Raw genomic sequence first — 15,193 nt, 5'->3', positions numbered from 1 at the left:
GCGACCCCATGAACTGTAGCCCATCAGGCTCCTCTGTCCATGGGATTTTTTAGGCAAGGATCCTGGAGTGGGTTGCCATTTCCTCCTCCAGGGTATCTTCCCAAGGCAGGGATCAAACTTGAGTCTCTTGCATTGGCAAGTGGATTCTTTACCACTGATTCACCTGGGAAGCCCTCCTGTGCTTCATAGGATAATTATAATCAAAAGGCAAATAAAAATCACCAGCTTTCTTGGGGGGAGGGGAATTGTTTCAAGACTATTTGTTAAATTATCACTTTTGAAGCTTAATTTTTGCATATTTCCTTGAAATATCTAAAGTAAGAAAAATGTCAGTTACTTAAGAATGTCAGTTACTTAAATAAATCTCAATTATAGAAAAAAAATGATACTTAAGGTACAGCCACTTGTTTTCAGCTCATGGTTTTACTTAGAATTTTCTTTATCTGATCAATATTAAATGAAACCATGATAGTATATATAACTTGAGCGTTACAGTTTTCAAAAGAGATATAGTGGCGCTGATATGAAAAAATATGCAAATTTACTGATAATAAATAATGGACACTTCATCCCTATAGTACCAGTAAAAATGGGACAGAATCAGATGAAGAGTTTTCCTACTTGGCTTGGCACAACATGAGTCTAGAGCAAGGATTTAGTAAAGGGATAGGGATGCTAGAAGGCAAAGAGAAATTGCTTGATAGATCCAGACATTTTCTTTACCCTTTTGGATGCCTATGTAAGAATTTCCAAAAGTAATACAAGAATATATGCCCATTGAAATCACCCCTCTCCCCCTACCTCAGCTCTTCTCTCCTTCAAATAAGCAACTGCTGTTTTTGCTACCTGTGTTGAATTGTATTGATGTAGTATTCTTGCCTGGAGAATCCCATGGACGGAGGAACCTGGCAGGCTACCGTCCATGGGGTCACAAAGAGTTGGACACGACTGAGTGACCACAACAACAACATACAGATTTTTATATAATGAAGATCATACTAACTATGTAATAGGCATTATACTAGTCTTCAACTGGACTGTGTGTGTGTGTGTGTGTGAATCAGAACCTATCAGTCTAAATCTACTTCATTTTTCTAAATCAGAGGTTGGCAAACATTTTCTTTGATACTTTGTAGGCCATGTGGTCTTTATTGCAATTCCTGAACTCTATCCTATAGCACAAAAGCAGCTATAGACAATATGAAAACTGGTGATGGTTGTGTTCAATAAAGCTTTATTTGCAAAAACAGGCCATGTTTGGCCCATGGGAGCAGTTTGCCAACCTCTGTTCTAAATTGTTATATTGTATTTATGCTAAAAATAACCATTCTTTACTTCTGAAATCATATCCAGTTTTTTACTCTTAAACGCAACTGTTTTGAATATCTTTATACAAATAACACTGTACATATTTAAGTACTTCTCTAGAAAGTGAATTCCAGCTCAAAGATATTTGTACTTAAATATGAAAACATAGCTTCCAAACTCTCCAAAGACTTACCAACTTATACTCCCCAAAACTGTATGAGAATGGGCTTCGTACTGCCTGCCAACACGGATTCTTACTTTTATATTTATGTATATTTTTGGCTGTACCACACAGCTTGCAGTATCTTAGCTCCCCAACCAGAGATCAGACCCAGGTCCCAGCTGTGAAAGTGCTGGGTCCTAACTATTGAACTGCCAGGGAATTCCTAGAGTCCACTGTTTAAAATTATCATCCTAGCCCTCAACATTATCACTTTTATCTGACCTATCCTAAATTATTTTGTGAATATACCTATACATATCCATGAAAATAAGTTGAATTTAAGGAAGGAAAAAAATGTATCATGGGCCCAAGAGCAGGACCTGATCTCATAACACCCAGGAGTAATTTGTAAGTATAATGTACCAAGTTCATTGTCCAGAGTTCTTTATTCTCCTCTGGGAAAAAAAAAAAAAAAAAGGAAAGAAATTGTGTTTATGTCACTATATTCCATTTCATAAAACACTATTGTAAATGCTATAAGGCATGATGGGCCAAAATAATGTCGTAGTTTATTTACCTCTATGCCTTCAAGGTTAGAGACCTCTACTTTGTGGCTCAGATGGCAAACAATCTGCCTATAAGGCAGGAGACACAGGTTTGATCACTGGGTCAGGAAGATTCCCTGGAGAAAAGAAAGGCTGCCCACTCCGGTATTCTTGCCTGGAGAATTCCATGGACAGAGTAGCCTGGTGGACTACAGTTTATGGGATCACAGAGTGGGACATAACTGAATGAATAACACTTTCACTTTTCAAAAGAGGGTAATGGTTTATTTTTCTTTTTATGAGTATTTTGTGCAAAATACTATTTCCCTTACTATTGATACTTAGCTGATGAAGCTTGAGAAAGCTAATAATACCCTTTTACCTTCCTACCTGATTTAGAGTAAATTAAGAGACAGATGCTGCAATCAAAAAGATAGAGAATATTGCCTTTGCTATTGAGAAAGCTGTTGGACAGCATGACCTATATCCCTCTTAACAATAGCTTTCTGAGTGCTATATCCTACAATGAATCTTCCCCACTTTTAGCAGAGGTGGAAAATAACAGACCTTCTGCCGTTGGTAATCTCTCCTTGGAAAACATCTCAGAGAGTTTGCGATTCATAAGATAGTCATACCCCATAAGGAAGGAGAAAGAAAGTGTCTGAACCACACATATCCAGTTCCCTTCCCTAACTCACCAGTTAGATGAGTCACTGCGGAAGGGGAGAAGACAGGCCAGGAGTAGCCTTCCACTTGGAAATGAGTCAATGTCTTGCTCCAGCACTATAACTCTAGCCCTTGTGAGTTCAACCATCTTTCCAGTATTTTTGATGGCCATGTAATTGTTTTGTAAACTGCTTGCTGTTATCCTTTGACCATTTTTAAAAGCTGGTTCATGTTTTTCTATTGATTTATAGGAGTGCCTCATCTTATTAAGGATATTAATCTTTGGCTATTAGCCACAATGACTGCATTTATCAAATTTAAGCTGCTATTGCTTGTGAGATACCTTTATATATTCCTAAGGGGAGGGAGGTTAAAAAAATATTGCTGATTGCTATGTCACAGTGAATACTATCACTTAGAATTTTTGGTTTCTGTGTACCTAAAGAGCTTGTTTAGACGTTTGGAGTGTGTACTTAAAAGGGAAAATATAAGCAACAGAGATTAGCTAAGGGATTTGCAAAACATTTTATAGTCAAAATTCATCTACTCTCTTGACTGACTTTTCTCTACAGTACCCTCACGGTATGTGATTTTCCACACTATATGTCATCCTTTGTGTCATCAAGTACATTGGTACAGCCACATTTCTCCAAAGAGTGTTTTGGTGCTGTGTCCAGATTTTTTTCCAAGTCATGGCCACCAATTCTTTAAGTTTTGATATTGGAATTGTCTTGAGCTTACCAACAGAAGTAATAGGATTTCAGACAAAAAATAACAACACTCATATTTTTCTCCTTAAATGGTTCTTGAGTAATGTGTCAGCCGAAGTGTTAAGAGATTGTGCCTTTTCAATGATAAGGAGTGTATCAACCACATTTGAACATGTGCAGACAGTGGCTCCACTTCACAACCACAGCCTGGTAGACAGCAAATGTAAGACACAGAGATGGTAAAACAAATGTTCAGATATATTCAGATATATTAAAATTTAAAGACATGCTTGTGTTCTAACTGGTGAATTAGAGTGCTTTTTCCAATGTGTCATGACTTTTTTTTTCTATGGTAAAATATGTAAAACATTTGTCATTTAAGTATTTTAAGCATGCAATTCAGTGGCTATTAATTACACTCACAATATTGTGTAGCCATCACCAAAATTTCAAAAATGTTGCATCACCTCAAGCAAAACTCTGTACATAATTAAGCAACAGCTGCATATTATCCCTTTCCCCAACCCCAGGCTTCTAATTTACTTTCTATCTCTATGAGTTTGTCTATTCTAAATATTTCATGTAAGTGGAGTCATACAACATTTGTCGTTTTGTGTCTGGCTTCCTTACTTGGCATAATATTTTTAAGGCTCACTCATGTTGTAGTGTTTAGCAGAATTTTATTCCTTATTATGAATAAATAACATTCTGTTGTGTGTCTCTACAACATCATCTATATATCTTGATGAATGCTTGGATAATTTCCATCTCTTGGCTATTGTAAATAATACTGAATGGAATGGTGGCCTACAGGTGACTGATTGAGTTCCTGTTTTCAATTTTGCAGGTTATATACAGGAGTAGAATTGCTGGGTAACGTGGGATTTTTATTTTTAACTTGCTCAGAGATCTCCAAACTGTCACACATCTTTTAATTCTAATATCTGGTTGGCACTAAGGAGATGAGTAGAAAGTTATTCATTGTTGTCCGAGAGTTGGAAAGGGCGCAGCAATTGCTGTGAGGAAACCAGGAGCAACATCAACAGTGTCCACACAGGTGTATGTCTTACTAAGTGCAAGAGTGCCCAGAGGTTCCTTAATTATATCTTTGGAAACAAAGGGATTAGTCATTGTAAATAAACCTAAGGAATAAGCCTATACCCAGAGTTACTGAACAATTCATCTTTTGAAAATTTGGAGCAGCAGGTGAAAAGAGCTAAATAAGAAAACACAGAGATGACCTGGAGCTTGGGGAGAGAAGCTAGCAAAAGGAAACAGGGAGAGAGAAGAAACAATTCATTTAAGTCTGTTCATATCATTTTAAATGAGGCTCCCCAGAGCACATACTAAGTGATAGGATTTGTGCTTAACACTTTAAATCAAATCTTTAAGGCAAGACAGGTAGGCTGTTTCCTTTTTACATACTGGAAACTATGGCCTTAGAAGTTAAATGCCTGCCCAAGGCCACAGAGCTAGTGAACTGCAAAAATGGGATTTGTCCCCCTCCCTCAGCGCTTTTTCATTCTGCCGCTCCCACTCTGGCCCTATAAGTTTCATATTTGAGAGTCTTTCCTTCACAACCACTCTTTTCTGCCCACCGTTGTCAGAAGGAACAAGGCCTCTTTTCCTTGCCTTGCCCCTCCTGGGGCTTGCCGGCGTTCTGTTGTGACCCTGCTGGACCTGTGTGACTCCTTCAGTGTATCTCGGGTCTGCTTGTGTGCTGTGTGTTTGCTCAGTTGTGTCCGACTCTCTGCCACCCCATGTCTGTAGCCTGCCAAGCTCCACTGTCCATGGGGATCCTCCAGGCAAGAATACTGGAGTAGGTTGCCATTCCCTCCTCCAGGGGATCTTTCCAACCCAGGGATCAAAACCACGTCTCCTGCATTGGCAGGAGGATTTTTCACTATTGAGTAGTCACCAGGGAAGCCCCTAGTGTCTGGTTAGTGACATACAAAGCTTCATTCCTAAACTCTTAAGCTATCCCCTGTGCTGCTGGTATGAATTTGCTTTATTTTAATTTCCTCTGTTAACTTGTGCATATTTCAAAGTCCTCTTCCTGCAAGTTGGGGCCACCTATCTTCACAGGAGAAAAAATAAGATAATTTATGCACTACGCTTCTAAAGTGTACCTACCCACGTATTCTATCCCTGCCCTCTCAGGAGACCCTCTATTTCCTATTTATTTATTTATATTTCAAAGACTGCTCTCCTAAGAGCCATATTAAGGGATCCCATGTCCCTGGGGTTATATCCACCACTTCAGGGGGTCTCAGATTTCTCATAGTTTCTTTTCCCTGTTACTCTGAGCATTACATTTACAAAGCGCACACATGCTATACTAATTTGGTGATTAAATGATTGTCATAATAATATTCTCCAAAACACAATTTCCTCCCCCTGATTTCCTCCTCAAGTGATTTAGTCACTAAGTCATGTCCTGCTTTTGCCACCCTATGGACTGTAGCCCACCAGGCTCTCTGTCCATGGGATTCTCCAGGCAAGAATATTGGAGTAGGTGGCCATTTCCTTCTCCAGAGGATCTTTCTGACCCAGGGATCAAACCCGTATCTCCTGCATTGGCAGGCAGATTCTTTACCATCTGAGCCACCAGGGACTCCTCCTCAAGAATTTGCACTTATTTTCTGTTTTCCAAAATTTCCTCCCAGTTCTCTTCTCAAGACCTATAGGGCACAGGAGCACCAAGAGCAGGGGTCCTAGCTAGGAACCTTAATTTAGTGTGGGGCTTCAGGGCACAGAGGAAGCTGATTAGAGGTCCTAACTCAACACCCAAGTGCAAGTCCTGGGTGATATTGTAAAGAATTTAGAAAAGCTAGATATCTCTTTAAGGGATTAATTGAAAAAAGGATGGTCCATCTATGCAGTCAAATACTGATACCTTCTGGCACTTAAAATGATAATGCAGAGATACATTTATTCACATGGAAGTGGGTGAATCCAGATATGTGGGGCCTGAAGTTTACAGAATTTCTTTAAGAAGATAGATTCAGATACCTGTAAAAGGGGTCTATGCTTATGTGGGGCTTTAAAGCTTAAGTTTCCTAAATACACTTAGGGGAACAAAATGGGTTTCTAAATAGCATGTGGAACTTTGTTTTTATTTCAGAAAAGCCTAATTGGCAATGTAGAGTGTTGCTAGCAGTCATTATCTGTTGTATTTTTACTTTTAGTATATTTTTGTTTTGTACACTTGTAATGTGATATATATTTATTTATGTGATATATATTTATTATCATGTGATATATATCATGTGATATATATTATTATCATTATCATATATAATATCATATTATATCACATTATTATGTGATATATAGTTATTAATGTGATATATATATATTTAGGGGAATTCCCTGGCTGCCCAGTGGTTAAAACTCTGTGCTTCCACTGCAAGGGTCCTGGGTTTGATCCCTGGTTGGGAAACGAAGATCCCACTTGCTGCATGGTGTGGCCAAAACAAACAAATAAAAACACAACAAATATAGTTTATTGTTTTTCACTGGGAGACCATGAGTCATCCAGACTTCTTTAGTCCAAAGGGCTAGGCAAATTAAGAGACTCCAGGTCCTAGAATGTAGGATAGAATGTTGGGAAAGCAGATGTAAGTAAGGCTTAAGCCAGAGAGTAGGAGCCAGAGGAATTCTCCAAGAGTTGGTTGCCAGGTATGTTTTTACTTATTTATTTTTGAATTGAAGGATAATTGCTTTACAGAATTGTATTGGTTTCTGGAAAACATCAGTAAGCTTTATTAAGCTTTCTAGAGTTAACAGAAAAGTCGCAAAGATAGTACGAGATAGTTCCTGTATAGCCCTCATCTGCTTCCCCCTATCATCAGCATTTTTCATCTCAGTGGTAATTTTGTCAGAACTAAAGACCCACTAGGTGCCCACTAGATGCTAGGTGCTCAGTCGTGTCCAGCTCTTTGCAACCCCATGGACCGTAGCCCGCCAAGCTCCTCTGTCCATGGAATTTTCTAGGCAAGAATACTGGATTGGGTTTCCATCCCTCCTTCAGGGAATCTAATTGAAACCGTGTCTCCTACATTGGCAGGCGAATTATTTACCACTGAGCCATCTGGGAAGCCCAAGGACCCGATGTTGGTATATTGTTAACTTGGTTCAGTGTGCTTGCTTCGGCAGCACATATACTAACTTGGTTCCATACTTTATTTAGATTTCACTAGTTTTTGCTTCATGTCCCGTTTCTGTTCCAGAATATCACATTACTTTTAGTCCCCATCTCCCCAACCTCCTCTCATCTATGACAATTTCTCAAACTTCCCTTGGTTTTAGTGTCCTTGGCAATTTTGAAGGGTACTGTCTGATGTTTTCTTCATGGTTAGACTAGGGTTATGGGATTTGGGGAGAATGAGCAGACGGGTGTAGTACTATTCTTGTTGCATTAAGGTTTATGTTTATACCAAGAGTTCATGTTGCCAGCATGACTTATCACTGATGAATGTCAACCTTGATCACCTGTTTTAGGTAGCCTTTATCAGGTTTTTCCTGTAAAGTTACTTTTTTTTTTTTGCTTTCCTATTCTATTCTTTGAAAGCAGGCCACTGAGTACAGACTGTACTGGACCGGTAGGGAGTTAAGCTACATCTTTTAGAGGAGAAGTATCTTCATAAATTATTTGGAATTCTATCATATGAGAGATTTGTCTCTTCTCCCCCATTTATTTACTTATTTAATCATTTATGTATATCAGTACAGACTTCTGGGTATTTATTTTATATTTTAGTGACAACCCAATGTTATATTATTTCCTGTATTGTTTAAACTATTTTAGCTTTGGCCATTGAGAGCTCTTCAGAGCTCTTCTTCTGTGTCTTTTTGACATGATTGGATTATTTGTTTTTTCAGCATTTCCTTACTTGCTGGCACTGCAAAGCCCTCCAGGTTCATCTCTTGTATTCCCTGCCCCAGCCCTAGAATCAGCCATTTTTCCAAAGACCGCTGGTTCCTTAATTGGAGAATGATACAGAAAGCAACACGTGGGCCCTCAGCATGACTGTTGCTAGTGGAGTGTCATTGCTTCTAAGCCTTTTCAGTGCACAGAGCTAGGAAATGTATGTATGTTTATTAACATACATGTGTTGTTGTTGTTTAGTTTCTAAGACATTTCCATCTTTCTGTGACCCTTATGGACTGTAGCCTGCCAGGCTTCTTTGTCCATGGGATTTCCCAGGCAAGCATACTGGAGTGGGTTGCCATGCCCCCCTCCAGGGCATCTTGCCAACCCAGGGATTGAACTTGCATCTCTTACATCTCCTGCATTGGCAGTCAGGTTCTTTACCACTAGCGCCACGTGGGAAGTCCAGCCTTTGGGAGATGCTGTGTTCATTTCTTTCTTCCTGCTTCCGCAGGTGGACAGGGTCCTGAACAAAGACATTTTGGTTTAATATTTAGACAGAGGGGCAGGGTTCCCTGAGGCAGGCCATTATGTGTGGACAGTATCCTTTTCATGAACAAAAGCAGCAGGAAGGAAAGGTTAAAGTAAAAGAAACAGATCCAACATGGAGTCAGAATTGTCTCTTCCCTGAAACACTGCCTTGGTTTGGGTCTTCTTTCATGACATAGGCCTTGGCTTTCCAGGTGGCTCAGTGGTAAAGACTGCCTGCTGATGCAGGAGACGTGGGAGATGTCAGTTTGATCCTTGGGTCGGAAAGATCCTTTGGAGGAGAATAGAGGAGGAAATGCAACCCATTCCAGTATTCTTGCCTGGGAAATTCCATGGACGGAGGAGCCTGGTGGGTCACAGTCCATGTGGTCTTAAAGAGTCGGACATGACTGAGTGACTAAGCACCTTGGCCCCTGTAATTCACATCCTACTTCTCATTTGATCTGCTCCCACTCAATAAACTTCCATAGTTTAAGTCCATATCACCAATATTTGAGGGTCTCTTATTCATATTATTCTGCTAAGATATGTTTAAAATAGATTTGCTTTTGATGCACATAGTGCTAGGATGATGAATATTAAAAAGGAGTAGAAAATAAAGGCATGAGGCAATGTTTTTTTAAAAAAAGGTTTATCTCATTTTTAATGGCAGCCACAGTAAAAATTTAAGGTAAAAATGTATAGAAGCATCGTTAAATTTCTCTTTCAATTTTAATTTTTTTCTTGTGATGTATACTTTTTCAAGTACAGGTATTTCAGTCTGATTTTGAGAAAATGATCTGTTCACTCTTAACTGAATTCATAAAGCTAAGTTCTCAGTTTTAAGTATGCTGTTACCATCTCTAAAATCTAGATGAATCTTGGCAATCATGGGGAAAATAGTTAATCTCTCTAGATCTTTAGCAATGCTTTTGTTATTCTGACAAGCTGTCCAGACTGTCAAAAACATATCTAGGTGATTCAGTCCCTGAAGAAAAATGTATTTATGTCATACTTTTGGATGAATAAATTCCTTAAGAAAACGGTGTAGTATTTTGGGTCTCGTTAGAAAGTCCTAGCAATTCTTTCCCCAAAAGTGTTTTTACTAATTAAGAAGCATGTACTTACTGGCTTTTTGGTGTGTTATGGAGGGATAAAGAGTGATTAAAAAAACTATGAATTCAAGTCATTCGTTTTTCATTTACCCTTCTTGCCTGGTTTTAATAAAAATTCTGAGTTTTGGCCACAGCTACAAAGTAATGTTCATATCTGTTTTGTGTTTCCTTTTAAAATACTCTCAAGTCACATGTTAGGAAATAACCCATCAGTTGAGATTAGCTTTTGCATTTACATGCCACGCCAGGTTATATTTAGTGCTACTGGCAAAGGATTTTATGGGTCTGCAGATCTTTCAACTTTGTTCAAGTTTTTGGCAACATTTTTTTCTATGTGTGATATTTGTTTCCTCTTGGCAAGTTTTTGACAACTTGATGCCTTTAAAAATATATGTCTGTGATGTGATCTCCAATACTTGCCTTGCACCATTTTATATTTTGACACTAAAAAGTTAGTTTATACCAGGCCTTGAGCTCAACAAAATATATGCTCATACGTGTTGCCACATTTTAAGAGGTTGTCCTATCTTTGGAGGGCATTTCTGTCTGTGGATGAATGTGCGGAGAGTTACATATATGAGAAACTGGGAAAAAGAAGAAGAGGTGTGGACTAGGGAGCTCATCCTTCACCTACCAACCACCTGTCTTCAGCAAGACCAGGAAGAGTTTTCAGCCAGTTTCCAAACAGAAGCTTGTTGAAAAATCATTCTTAAAGGCAGAGAAAGCTTAATCTGAAGAAGTAGGACACGTTCATTAATTTTTTTTTCTGTTTACATTTGATATCTTTAGAAGAGCAAGTTCATCTTTACCACTTTCAGGTGATTTAAAGCGGCATCAGAATGGGCTGTCTCATCATAGTAAACCATTAGTACCTTAGCTTACTGGGTTTCCCAGGTAGCACAGTGGTATCGCATCTGCCTACCAATGCAGAGACTCAAGAGATGCAAGTCCCATCTTCTCTGGGTTGGGAAGATCCCCTGGAGCAGGACAGAAAATGGCAACCCACTCCAGTATTCTTGCCTGGAAAATAAAATGGACAGAGGAGCATGGTGGGCTATAGTCCATGGAGTCACAAAGAATTGGACACGATTGAGCTCACACACACACACACACACACACACACCTTAATTTACTGTAAGTTAACATTTTTGTAAAATGCTGAGTTTTCCCTTTTCCCTCACACACACACACACACACACACACACCTTAATTTACTGTAAGTTAACATTTTTGTAAAATGCTGAGTTTTCCCTTTTCCCTCTAAGCAGCTGCCTTGTATATATATGTGCATGCCTGGCCAAAAGTGATGTTGGTGGAAGGAAAGAGAATGTTTAGGACATTTTCTTTGATCTCTACTGAGGGAAAACAAAATTCAGTTGTGTGCTTTACTCTGTAGGATGCCAGGAGGCAGTCCTTGACAAAACCTCCAAGGTAATTTCCTAGGGAAGCTGTGATCCTAAAAGAACTCTGTCTTATAATGTTCCAGATTTGAATTCCATCTGTACCCACTTTTTAGTTGTTTTTTTGCTGTCACTCCAGAGCTGAGTCACCATGAATAATCTCTTCATCTCTGAGGTTAGGTCAGACCTGGAGGATGACATAACAAAATGCCTCATCCTTAAGGTTGAATTAGCTCTTTGGGCTTGAGAATAGATGTTCTTTGCTGAGAGCTACTACAATGTCTACCTGAATGTCTTCATTTTAGACAGAGGGGCACCAAGATCAGGATGGCTGCAACCTCAGGGTGAAGGCTGTTTTTATTTCTGTTAAACATCATTTGGCAGAGAAGACTTGAATGCTGCTATTTAGCTATCACAAAGCTAGTGATGTCTATGGGTAAATTTAAGGAAATACATTCTCAGAGCATACTTAAGCATTTTAAGGATAGTTTATCCAATTCTTTAAAAAATACAGTTTATCTGCTGAATTGTAATAGTTCAGAATATTACATTTTAAAATTGAGAGCATTTGCCAAGCTTTTGAGAAAGAAGATTTAGATGCCTGAATATTTATGAGTGAGGCCTCTCTTTACCACTACTGAGCTGAATAATCATGGGGAAATCACTTCTTCTCATTGATTTTCATCTTTTTCCTCTTACAAGGAAATAGGATTAAATTATTCCTAAGGATATTTTCAGCCGCAGTTTTTCATAATTTCAAGTTCTTCTGAGTTGACTGTGGTCTTTATGATACACTTAAGCATCATATCTTAAGAATTCTCTAAACGTCCTGTTTAAAACATAATAACTACTCTGTTCTGAAATAATATCTACTATATCATTGGATAAGTCATTTTGAACAAGTTACTAAAAGGTTGTTAAGTATTTAAAAATACTCTTTTGATAAACATTACACTTTTAAGGAACTGGAAGTCTGTCAGCACAATGGGAAGTAAACGTGTACAACTAGAGTGTGAGGCAAAATGGTTGTATTAAAAGCTTCCTGGAAATGAGATGTGTTTTGTAAACTGTAGTGGGTCATAGCAGACTTCCTGTGAGAAACAGGTTGATGCAGAAGGATAAGACCAAGGGATAAAGTTCTTCTCAAATCTATTTTTCCATGTTTTCCTGTGAGTAATTTTACTAACTTAATGAAATATATTTGCTTTCATAGACATTCATGTGTGTGTGATATGTGCTTTGTTGGAGGAGGTGTGGCATTGATGGACATGAATGTGGATGATCTTGTTGCTAAACAAATGCTATTCCCTATAATTTGGTAAAGCTTTTTATATTTATAGGAACTGTTTTTTAATTTTTATTTATTTTTAATTGGTGGATAATTGCATTATAATGTTGTGGTGGTTTCTGCTATACAACAGCGTGAATCATCTGTAAATATACATATATCCCCTCCCTTTTTGAATCTCTCTCCCACCCACTTCCCATCCCACCCCTCTAGGTCATCACAGAGCACCAAGCTGAGCTCCCTGGGCTATTCAGCAACTTCCCCCTAGCTATCTATTTTACACACAATAGTGTATGTGATCATTTCAGTGATACTCTCTCAATTTGTCCCATAAAGGAACTGTTTTTAAAGCATTATAACATTGTGTTTCCTTTACACATCTTTAAAGTCTCTAAATAGCTTTGTGTTCTATTAGATCCTAAATATTAAAAGTCTCATCAGATTTCTCTCAAATATTTATAAAATAAAATCATACTCATATTTAAAATAGAACATGAATGCTCCCCTATGGAAAAGATGCATTAAATATGACTGAGCCCCTTCCTTGGTTTATTTTTCTCCATGACACTTTTTATCATATAAGTAGTATATATTTTAGTTGCTTATTTTCTTACTTTCACTTACAAAACTGGCTGCCAGCATCTCAGCCCATTGTGTCAGGGGGGATCTCAAAGAGAATGGGGTAAATGGGCTGGTCTGATGCTTTGAAAATATGTATATCTGGATGAAATTGCCTATTTACTAGACTCTTCTATTATACACCATCTATGGGCTTTGAATACCAAAATATGAACACATTATATCTCCAATATATCCTTTTAGAGTTTCCATTAAACATCACGTATCTAAATGTGATTTGTCTTTTAATTAAAATATTTATTGGCATAATTAAATCAACTGTAGATGGATTACTAAAATCATCCTAGAGATAGTACCTAAGGATCATTTGTTTATACTAAGAAAGTGACTTAAATGTCTGAATCTTTCCAATAATTGTTTGTTTCCAAAATTCTTCTATTGAAATTATTCTTTACAAGTAAAAGTGGTGATGGCTACTAAAAAGCAGAATTTGTATTCTCAGGAAAACTTGTTCTTATTAGGAACAAATTCCAAGTTACCATTATTATTTTGTGTGTGTGTGAAATAGTTTCTAGTGCTTCTTTTCCTGTAAAGTTTAGCATCTGTTCCTGATTTTGCTTTTATTATGTATTTGTGCTGTGCTGTGCTTAGTCTCTCAGTCTTGTCCGCCTCTTAGTGACCCCATGGACTGTAGCCTGTCAGGCTCCTCTGTCCACGGGGATTCTCCAGGCAAGAATACTGGAGTGGATTGCCATGCCCTCCTCCAGGGAATCTTCCCAACCCAGGGATCAAACCCAGGTCTCCTGCACTGCAGGCAGATTCTTTACCATCTGAGCCACGAGGGAAGTCCAAGAATATTGGAGTGGGTAGCCTATTCCTTCTCCAGAGGATCTTCCCAGCCCAGGAATCGAACCGGGGTCTATGTGAGATTAAAATTGATACAGTCTCTGTGCTCAGTCATGTTCGACTCTTTATGACCCCGTGGACTGTAGCCTGTCAGGCTTCTCTGTCCATGGTGATTCTCCAGGCAAGAATACTGAGTGGGTTGCCATGCCCTCCTCCAGGGGATCTTTCCAACCCAGGGATTGAACCCAGGTCTCCTGCATTGCTGGCGGATTCTTTACCATCTAAGCCACCAGAGAAGCCCTTAGATCCCTGATACACTGAACTAAATTAACAAGTGAGAAGGAAAATGTGACATTTCTTTTACACGTAATTACTGATTGAAGAATAGAGCATTGGTATTTTGTTCCAATAAAACCCATTTCAAAACTTTCAATGCTATCAAGGCAAACATTATAAGACTTGTTAAAATATTTATAGGAAAGAAATGACTCTCATGTCAAAATGAACATTTAGAGAAACATGTAAACATGACAGAATCAGGAAAATGACACATTATTATCAAAGTGCATAGCCATCAGATGAAAGATATGAAATAAACAGCAGCTGGGCAATTTGAAGGCTAAATGCTTCCAGTATTATATTTGGAAAATAGTACAAACCACCAACATCTAAGAAATGACAGACTGTCTAGTGAAACTTCTCTACCATCAGGAAGAAAATACATGAATGAGAAAGTGTGGTCACACATCATTATGTTAAATCACTAGGTGCAGAGTTCAGAACTGGCATTAAATAGAAATTCTTGCCTGCCAGAGGGAAAAGTGGAGGGAATATTATGGCTAATGTCTTTTGATTGTAAGTAATTCAAGCTAGCTTGCGTGTGTTTTTTTAAAGTATTGATGATAAGTGGCTCATATGCTGATGGCATGACTGTGGCTAGGCTTCAGAAAGGGAGTAACTCCGGGAACCGGGAAACATCAGTTTCTCCCCATTTCTTGTCTCTCCTTCTTCTTGTAAGTGTGCTTTGAGCACAGATCTAACTTCTGGCTAGGAGGAGATTCAAAGACTATGTATACATAAACTGATAGGATAAAGTAATGTAGTTCTTGTAGTGTTGATCATGAACAGAAGGTTGGACCTGGGATGGTGACGCTTCTAATAAATTTGAGAAT

This window comes from Cervus canadensis, chromosome 7, assembly GCF_019320065.1.
Source record: "Cervus canadensis isolate Bull #8, Minnesota chromosome 7, ASM1932006v1, whole genome shotgun sequence".
In the NCBI taxonomy this organism is placed as follows: domain Eukaryota; kingdom Metazoa; phylum Chordata; class Mammalia; order Artiodactyla; family Cervidae; genus Cervus; species Cervus canadensis.
This window is presented reverse-complemented; position numbering follows the sequence as displayed.